This window comes from Sus scrofa, chromosome 5, assembly GCF_000003025.6.
Source record: "Sus scrofa isolate TJ Tabasco breed Duroc chromosome 5, Sscrofa11.1, whole genome shotgun sequence".
NCBI lineage: Eukaryota > Metazoa > Chordata > Mammalia > Artiodactyla > Suidae > Sus > Sus scrofa.
Window position 1 is genome coordinate 13,982,738 of NC_010447.5, and position 9,347 is coordinate 13,992,084.

Genomic DNA, 9,347 nt, shown 5'->3' on the forward strand with positions numbered 1-9,347 from the left:
ACCATCCCCGGCCCCGGCGTCCCAGGACGGAGCTTCCAGGTGGGGTGCGGAGGCCCTAGAGCTGCCCTGAGGCGAAGTGTCCCCCTCCGTCACCCCCGGCCCATCCCCTCAGATCTGGCGACCCCCTCCCCCGGGATGGTACACACCGGTCCGGCGCGGAGACAGACGGGGGAGAAAGGCGACTGAGTGAAGCCGAGTCACTGGTCTCCGGGTGTCCCCTCACGCGCACGCACAAATACCTCAGGAACTCACGAGTCCAACAACCCTCAGCCTCCCCCGGCCCCCCCACGCGGTATTTAAAGAGCCGGGAGGGACTCTAGGGAGACAGCCACGACGTGGCCACCACGTAACTGGAGAAGGGGGGAAGACGGCATCAGGGAGCAGGGGAAATCTAGGGCACTTCAGGCTTCGCTGGCAGAGTCTGACAGATCTGACCTATACAGAACATTTTCCTCATATTCGAATAAGAAAGGAGAGAGAGCTTGGATTGAGGATTTTTTAGCTGCGAGAGGGAACGATTCCCCCCCGTGGGCTGCGAGTGGTGTAGTCCCAGACTGCTAGGGGCGGGGAGAAAGTGTTTACGGAACTGGGGCAGCAGTGCCTTCCTTAGCGCAGGGTGTTGGAGGCGGGGCCGCTGGGGACGGGGCGGAGCCTCCCGCGGATTGGCTTGTAGAACACTGGATGGACCCTGCCTGGGCTCCCGGGACGCATCACAGTGGGCACCCCTGCAAGCTCCCCGGCTGCGGACGGAACTTTTACTGGCCCAACACCCCTTGTCCACACCGGGCGATCCAAATTGAGTGCCCACTATCACACCGTCTACACGGACACAACTGAACCCACAACGGGGCAAGTGCATGTCCACTCATGTCAGCAACCGAGTTTGTGTCTGCACCTCCACAGAAACAGGAGTCCAGATTTGCATGTGGCTGGACAGGATGATTACCTCCTGGGAGTCACACCCACTGAGGCTCTCCGAAGACACGAACTTCGTGTGCATGCAAAAGATAAAGCATCTTATTTCCCCTAGGTACTTGGCAGCACCTATCTCGGGGAGAAGTTTCGACAGCGGTTAATGTAAATAAGGAGCTCTGTGCAGTCAGGCCTACTTTTCAGCTCCGTTGTGGGTGTGCTTCAGGGTGTACAGAAATACCCTTCCCCCAACTGCACACTGTATCCTCTGCCAGGTGTAAACTGGTGTTATTTGGGAGACACTTTCATGCAAGAATGTGAGTGATTTTTGTGTAGGCTCAAGTATTTCCATTTAGCCCTGATATCATGTCTGGATTGTGGAGGCAAAATTGGTTTCTAAAAACAACAAAAAGGAGTTTCCGTCCTGGCGCAGCGGTTAATGAATCCGACTAAGGAACCATGAGGTTGTGGGTTCGATCCCCCGCCTTGCTCAGTGGGTTAAGGATCCGGCGTTGCTGTGAGCTGTGGTGTAGGTTGCAGACGCGGCTCGGATCCCGCGTTGCTGTGGCTGTGGCGTAGGCCGGCAGCTACAGTTCCAATTCAACCCCTAGCCTGGGAACCTCCATATGCAGTGGGTGCGGTCCTAAAAAGACAAAAACAAACAAACAAAACCCCAAAACCAAAAAAAACAGACAGGCAGCATTTCAAAAGAGGGTAGAAAGCCAGTTAACCTAGATGGATTCATTTGGTGTAACACCATGGACTCCTCTTGGGTTCAAACCCTGGCTCTGATATTTACTACTATGAGATCTTGGCCAATGGGGAAACATGATAATTGTCTCATTGGCCTACTGTGGGGATGAAACGAGATAAAGCATGTGAAGAGCTTAGAGCTGTATGCAGTAAGCACTCAGTCAATGTTAGTTGTTGAAACTATTTGGCAAACTACTCAGAACCTTAGCTATGGTCTGTATAAATTTGTATTTGTCTCCTTATTCCATTCTTTCCTCCCCTCTCCTAAAATACACAACTTGAAACAAACCAAGAGATTAAAGAGAAAATACTACGCCACCCTTTCCCATGAACCTTGTTTATATTGTTTGTTGGAATCAGCAGTCGGGTTAACAGAAGCCTCCATTTCTAAGCCTTGCCAAATAACAACCACCACACAACTGCCATCACCACCCTAAAAACTGCGCAATAGAAAGACTAACTAAAAATATCCCCCAAACTTCTGGACACTGTGGCAATGACACATTGCAGTTTTGCGTCCTTTGTTAGCTTTGTAGGAGCTTGTTAAGTATTGTTTTTGCCATATTACATAACGTGAAGCAGGTAAACATGAGTCAGGAGAGGTTGTCCAGTCTACCTGGGTCACCAGCTGCTTGACCCTGGGCATGGCACTTATTTTAAAGCTCAATACATAACTCTCAAAGCCACAAGGAAGCAGTTTTTGTCAGAGCAGTTAAGTCAAGTTTCAGCATGTGCTGGGTGAAACCTTGAAGTGGAGGAGGTAAGGTAACATCAGAGTCATGACAGGGAGGGAAAATATCCTGGAAAAAAGTCTTCCATTACATCAATGTTAAATAACTTGCTATCTGGAAACCTTCTGGTCAATTACCTGACCAACTGCCCGTAGCCTGGCTTATATATAAAAAGTACTTTTGAAGAAATATAGTATTGTAAAATATTAAGGTGTTTCCTTAAAACGAGCAAAAAAAAAAAAAAAAAAGAAAAGGAAAAAAAAGAAAAAAAAAGAGCCTTGGAGTTCCCGTTGTGGCTCAGCAGGTTAAGAACCCCATTAGTATCCATGAGGATGCCGGTTTGATCCCTGGCCTCACTCAGTGAGTTAAGGATCCAGCGTTGCTACAAGCCAGTTGCAGATGTGGCTTGGATCTAGTGTTGCTGTGGCTGTGGTGTAAGCCAGCAGCTGTAGCTCTGATTTGACCTCTAGCCAGGAACTTCCTATGCCACAGGTGCAGCCCTTAAAAAAAAAAAAAAAAAAGGTAGGCTTGCATCATATACAGTCATAGAATACAATTCTCCTTGCTCAGGTTATGTTCATGACCTTCTGGAAAAAATGTCTGAAAAGACAAGCTTTTCAGTAAGTAAAATAATTAGCTTTTTATTTGAAGAAGATATATTATCACACCTAATTTTTCTAACTTTCCTTTTTTGAATCACTTAGAGGACTCACAGGAATGCAGTTTGCCCCTGTAAATTACACAATAGACTAAATTTGATCTATTGCCTTTGGCAAAGGACGAAGGGCAGATCAAAATTTTTGCTTGGTAAAGAAAAAATTTACCAAGGGGAGGGGGGGGGGGGTTGACAGGGAGTAGGGAGCACAGCAGGGTAATTGGTCCCCTGGCAGTGATGTTAACCCTTTCTTCTCTCTGTGCGAGTTGTGAGGTTTCTCTTCTTGGGTTGATCTCAGTTTCCAAGCTTCTCACAACCTTCCAAGCTTTTTATCCAAAGCTGGGTTCAAGGGCAGGCAATGGCTCAAGATCCTACACTTAGTAGAGCCCCACACTTGCTTCAATGCTCTGTTTCTGCCAAATTGAAATTCTCAGTGATTTTTGAGCAAGGAGCTCTGCATTTTCATTTAGCACTGGGCCTCGAAAAAGATGTAGCTGGTCCTGATCTCACCACACAGAATAGGAGTTTAGTGTTTGAAGGTTTTTATTTTCTCTTTATCTCCCCAAATACAAATCAATTATTTTATGTAGTGCTAAAGCTAAGAAACATATGTCTATTTCAGTGCTGTAGGCAAAAACAAACAAAACACAACCTAGCTATTTCCCAGACCTTATGGCCCATTTAAGGAATTTTCAAGGTTAACTTTGCACATGATTTTTGACCTTCTGTTCTCCCTTTAGAAGCTATCCCCTCATATAAGATATGACTCCACTGTGGGTTAAGAATTTGGCGTTGCCGCAGCTGTGGTATAGGTCACAACTGTGGTTCAGATTAGATCCCCAGCCCAGGAATGTCCATATGCCTTGGTTCCCCCACCACTACCCCCCCAAAAAAGATGTAACTCCACTGTAACTAGAAAAATTGATTAAATTGAATCCCATCTCTTTTTCTCTCCCTTGTCCATCTTATGGCTCTGAGAAGGCCTAAAAAGCAGAAAAGGGAGGAAAAAGGCAATAGATAATAGAAGGAAGAAAAATAATTTGGATACAAACTGGATAGCCAGTCACGCAATGTTCAAAATTTAACCACACCTTCCTGGCAGATTTTGCAATTTTTTTTTCCCTTTTGTTCTTGAATATAAGGCAGGTTTAGATCATCGACCAGTTTTGCGAGAGAATCAAAATATTGATGCTTGATCATGTTTCCAATGCACCAAAACCAGTTTTCCCCCTGACTCCTCGGAACCGAATTGGTGTAAACTTGGAGGTTATTTCTCATTCCAATTGCCTTTACCTTCACACCTAGCATACTAAAAAGAAAATCAATCCTTTTTTTTATTATTAAAGTATAGCTGATTTACAATGTTGTTTCAATTTGTATGGCAAAGGGACCCAATCACACACATTTCCCTGTGCTGTAGAGTAGGACTCCACTGACCATCCTTCCAAATATAACAGTTTGCATCCAAAAAATCCCCCAATTGTCTGTCCATCCCACTTCCTCTGCCCGCCCCCCAGGAACCCCCGAGGCTGGTCTCCATGGCGAAAACCATTCTTAATTACTACTCCCCTTCACCCTCTGTGAGCTCCCTTCACTTACCTGGGAAGTATTGTTGTCCCCGGGAAAGAAAAAGAGAGAATGCGGACAGCAGAGAAGACAGCTCCTGGACGGGGAAGTGGGCGGGGCCAGGGAGAGGTGAAGCTCAAAGGAGCACCTATGAGAAGCCAAAGAAATGATGGCTCAGGATCCACGGAGACATTCATGCTCTGTACCCCACCTCGGGGCCAGCGGGCAGATCCTTCTAAATGTCTTCCTAGTCCTACTCAACCATGGACGAAAATTTAGGCCCTCAATTTAAAAATCAACTGGGGAGTTCCCATTATAGCTCAGAGGGTTAAGAACCTGACTAGTATCTATGAGGATGTGGGTTTGATCTCCGGCCTCACTCAGTGGGTTAAGGATCCAGCATTGCCGCAAGCCTTGGTGTTGGCTGCATATGTGGCTTGGATCCCACGTTGCCGTGGCTGAGTCGTAGGCTGGCAGCTGCGGCTCTGATTCCATCCCTCGCCTGGGAACTTCCATATGCTGCAGAAAAAACAGGGGAAAAAAAATCAATTGGAATACCCAGTGGGATCAGGGAAGAGCTTCTAAAATAAGAGGCAAAACCCAGAAGATATAAAGGAAAAGATGAAGAAATGTGACTCCTCAGAGTGTTCAACATAAAAACATGAGTTATAGAACAGTCATTATGCGGGGATTCCATTTATGCTGGAGAGAGAGCTGGCACTAGAGAAGCACGGATGTATTTTGTATGTATGAAATGCATAGAAATGAACTAAAAATTTAGCCTCCAAACTGTTTAGGAGGCACGTTGGAAGATGTTGCTCATTTATTCTATAGACATACAAATGGCTTATTTTTTTTATAGTGAGAATGTATTCACCCATACATCATTAATGTAATTTCACATTGCTATGCAATGATTCTACAGTCATCATTTGAATGTCATGCTAAGAACACCTTAGTGGTGGTGGGCTATTAACACTGTACAATAACTTTCCCATCTCCTTTGTATTCATATTTTTTTAAGTTAGGATAACAAAAAGAGCTTTTTATGTAAACTATGGTAAGGAATAGATTTACAAAAGGCCTTTGCTAAGGTCTGTCAGAATAATTTATGTTGAGGGGTGGTGGCTGGAATACTAATCTTTACATTTTAAGTTGTTCTTTTCAAGCCCAATTCTTAGATAGTCAGAGCGCATGGAGCTTACTTTGATTTTAAAAACATGTTTTGCAGAGTTCCCTTGATGGCTCAGTGGTTAATGAACCCGACAAGGAACCATGAGCATGTGGGTTCGATCCCTGGCCCCACTCAGTGGATTAAGGATCCAGCGATGCTGTGAGCTATGGTGTAGACCGGCAGCTGTAGCTCCGATTCAGCTCCAAGCCTGGGAACTTCCACATGCAGTGGGTGTGGCCCTAAAGAAAAAAATGAAAACATCAAAAAATAAATAAATAAAAACATGTTTTTCCCCACTTGTGAGCTCTAATGTTTTCTTTCCTTTAATTATAAAGCAATGTGGTAGTGGAATTAAATAATTACAATACTTTTTGAGAATAAAAAAAAAATGAGCCCCAAACATTCAGATGTCTGTACAATAGCTTTTACCTGGGTTCCAGGGGGTTCCAGTGGAAGGTATTAATGGGCTATGACTGAGCCAAGGAATATTCAGTGACTCACTGAATTGGCTGGTCAAGAATAGAAACCAAAACTCATTTCATGGCTTCTCTACACACACACACAGTGTCACCTGCAAAGTATTATATATTGGCATAATTATCTAACTTCCATGACATGTCAACAAGCATACCAGCACTGAGTCAACTACATGCCCAAAGTATTTATAATCACATTCCATTACTCTAGCTTTTTTTTTTTTTTTGCTTTTTGCTTTTTTAGGGCCACACCTGAGGCATTTGGAGGTTCCCAGGCTAGGGGTCTAATCAGAGCTGCAGCTGCCGGCCTACACCACAGCCACAGCAACACCATATCCGAGCCACGTCTTCGACCTATAACATAGCTCACAGCAATGCCAGATCCTAAACCCACTGAGCGAGGCCAGGGATTGAACCCACAACCTCATGGTTCCTAGTCGGATTCGTTTCCAATATTCCATTACTCTAGAAGGGTGCTTGGACCAGGTACTGGGGTGGTCGTGCCTTCTAGATAGCAAGGAGAATGACATGGTGGCAACTCTCCTAAAATACAAAGCTGTCCATTCTTGTCTCATATGCATATACGAAGCAGTCAGAGGGGAAAAAACAAAAGAAATTCTGCTGCAAGAAAATCTGGATCAAAGAGCAATAACAAGGCATTTCTGACTGATTCCTTTGTAGGGATTCCTGGCCATGACATTGTGTTACACGTACACCTCTGAAAACTAAAATATTGCCTGCCATATCAGTAAACGAGGATGTTGCAGCCATCAAGCCTTTACATTACAGCTGCCCACACGGTGAGCCCTGAGGGAACTTGGGACAGAGGCAAAAGAGCTGCCCACTGCCAAGCCCATCCATCAGTCAGCCACTGCACCACCCCCAATGGTGCACAAGAGGAAACTCGGGATGAAGAAACACAGCATACTGGCCCTAGAGAGCTGAGTACATATCGAAGGAATGATTTCAGTGAGCCCAGACTCTTGCATCTTCCCATATACAGAAAAGCACTAAATTCCTTGAACTATCTGTTTCTCACTCTTGCTTTCCCTCTCTCTCTCTCTCTCTCTCTCTCTCTCTCTCTCTCTCTCTCTCTCTCTCACGCTCCCTGTTTTCTTTCTTTCTTTTTTGGCTGCCCTGCAACATGTAGAGTTCCTGGACCAGGGATGAGATGTGAGCCACCGGTCTGAGAATAAGTTGCAACTGAGGCAATGCCGGATCCCTAACCACCTGTGTCAGCGGGTATCGGACCTGTATGGTAATGCTGCAGAGACGTCACTGATCCTATTGTGCAATAGCAGGAACTTCCTGTTATTCTCTTATTAACAGTAATCTTTTGATTTTCCAATGACCTCGGCTTTGTTGCAAAAACTTCCATATATCTTGGCTCCTCCTCTCCCTTCCTCAGAGCAGTCTCTTAGAGTCATGTGAAATCCTAAAAATGCCACTAAATAAAACATAACCTTCACCTTTTCAGTTGTGCATTCTTTTCAGTCGACATCATTATGTACATCATCAGCAAATCCTGAAAATGTGAGTACAGCATAACTGTGGAAAAATGAATTTTAATGCTCAAGCGGAGTTCCTTATTTCTTATTCATTTATTTATTTTTCAATTTTGGGAAATGTATCCATTCATTTTTAGCTTTTTCATATTCTTGTGAAAATACTGAATTTATTTTTTATTTTTTTGTCTTTTTGTTTTTTTAGGGCCACACCCACAGCATATGGAGGTTCCCAGGCTAGCTCCACCGGCCTATGCCACAGCCACAGCCACATCAGATCCAAGCCACATCTGTGACCTACACCACAGCTCACGGCAACGCCGGATCCTTAACCCACGGAGCGAGGCCAGGGATCGAACCGCAACCTCATTTCTGCAGATTCATTTCCGCTGTGCCACGATGGGAACTCTTAGTTCCTTATTTAAAAGAAGGCTATTGTGGTTATACTGTAAATTTTTAAGCAATTTAAAAATTTTTACAGGCATATGTAGATCTAAGTTTTCAAAGAGCAAATCAATTCAGGTATAAACAAACTGTATATAAAGGACTGTATTCTAGCAGAAAGAGGGAGGGCTTTGGATTCACACCTACCAGTGGGCTCCAACTACTCTCATTATGCTGTGCCTTATCGTCACGGGTGTAAAATATGGGTAATGATACTGTGGGGTCCATTTGTCATTTTGCTGGTCCAGCATCCCAAATGGTAGCCCTATTATTACTATTTACTATAGAAGCCAAAAGGGGGGTGATATTGTTCTCAAGTGGCTGTGGGGTGAGGCTGAACCCTAACCACTAGACCTCTAAACCAGTAGGTTTGATATGGATCCTCAGTCCTGTCCCTTTGGAGAAAAAATTCTGCAAAGAGACCGGGAGTATTGAGGAAAACAACGTGTTAATTAGAGAGAAGATATAGGGAAAGCACTGCTGGGCCACAGGGGTGATGGGAGAGAGAGAGAGACAGAGAGAAAGAGAAAGAGAGCCCCTTGTGCTTTGGGGGTGGTTTAAATGACTTTTGGGGGCAGTCCTTCCAGGCTTCCTCTGGCCATCATCTTGCTTTGTCTGACCTTGAGTCCACATTTAGCCAGACTCAGGGCCCTCCCCTATGTGTACCAACATCTTTTAGCCAAGATGAATGAATGCTAGTGCAACGGTCTCTGGGAAGTTGACAGGTCTGGCGCCCCTGCCTTTTCTGAACCCTGAGGAACCTTTCTGTGCATGTGTAGTTCGGGAAGCCTCCTTGACCTCAAGATGAAAAATATGTGGTCTCTTTATCTTTTATCCCAGCATGACACAGCTCCTCCTTGCTCCTGCCAGAATCTTTATCTTGAAGTATCTGTCCACAGGGGCAGATTCCAGTTGCTCGGCCTGGGACCCAGCTATCTCCTGCTTCGTCATCCCATTAATACTTTACCATTGAAGCTGAAAGAGGGAAAGACATTCTCTTTTCCCAGATCCTGACATCAGGGCCATGGGCGTGGGAACTAAGCACATGCCATGAAATGCTGCCCACCACAGGCAGGCGGTGTGTCCAGTGCGGTGGACAGGGCCTGCAGTGGTGGTGTCCAGCACACAGAG

At 45.2% G+C, this 9,347-nt stretch overlaps 1 protein-coding gene across 4 annotated transcripts in view; it reads right to left on the reverse strand.

Annotated features, from left to right (window-relative positions):
* TCP11L2 (t-complex 11 like 2) overlaps positions 1-4,721 on the reverse strand; it is a 53,295-nt gene extending 48,574 nt beyond the window's left edge. For 2 of the 4 annotated variants that reach the window (XM_021091579.1, XM_021091580.1), the window contains exon 1: positions 147-306. The gene's annotated coding sequence lies outside the window, so the exon portion shown is untranslated. Of the gene's footprint in view, positions 1-146; positions 348-4,650 lie in introns of those variants that run through there. The other 2 variants (XM_021091578.1, XM_021091577.1) reach the window with 2 other exon arrangements.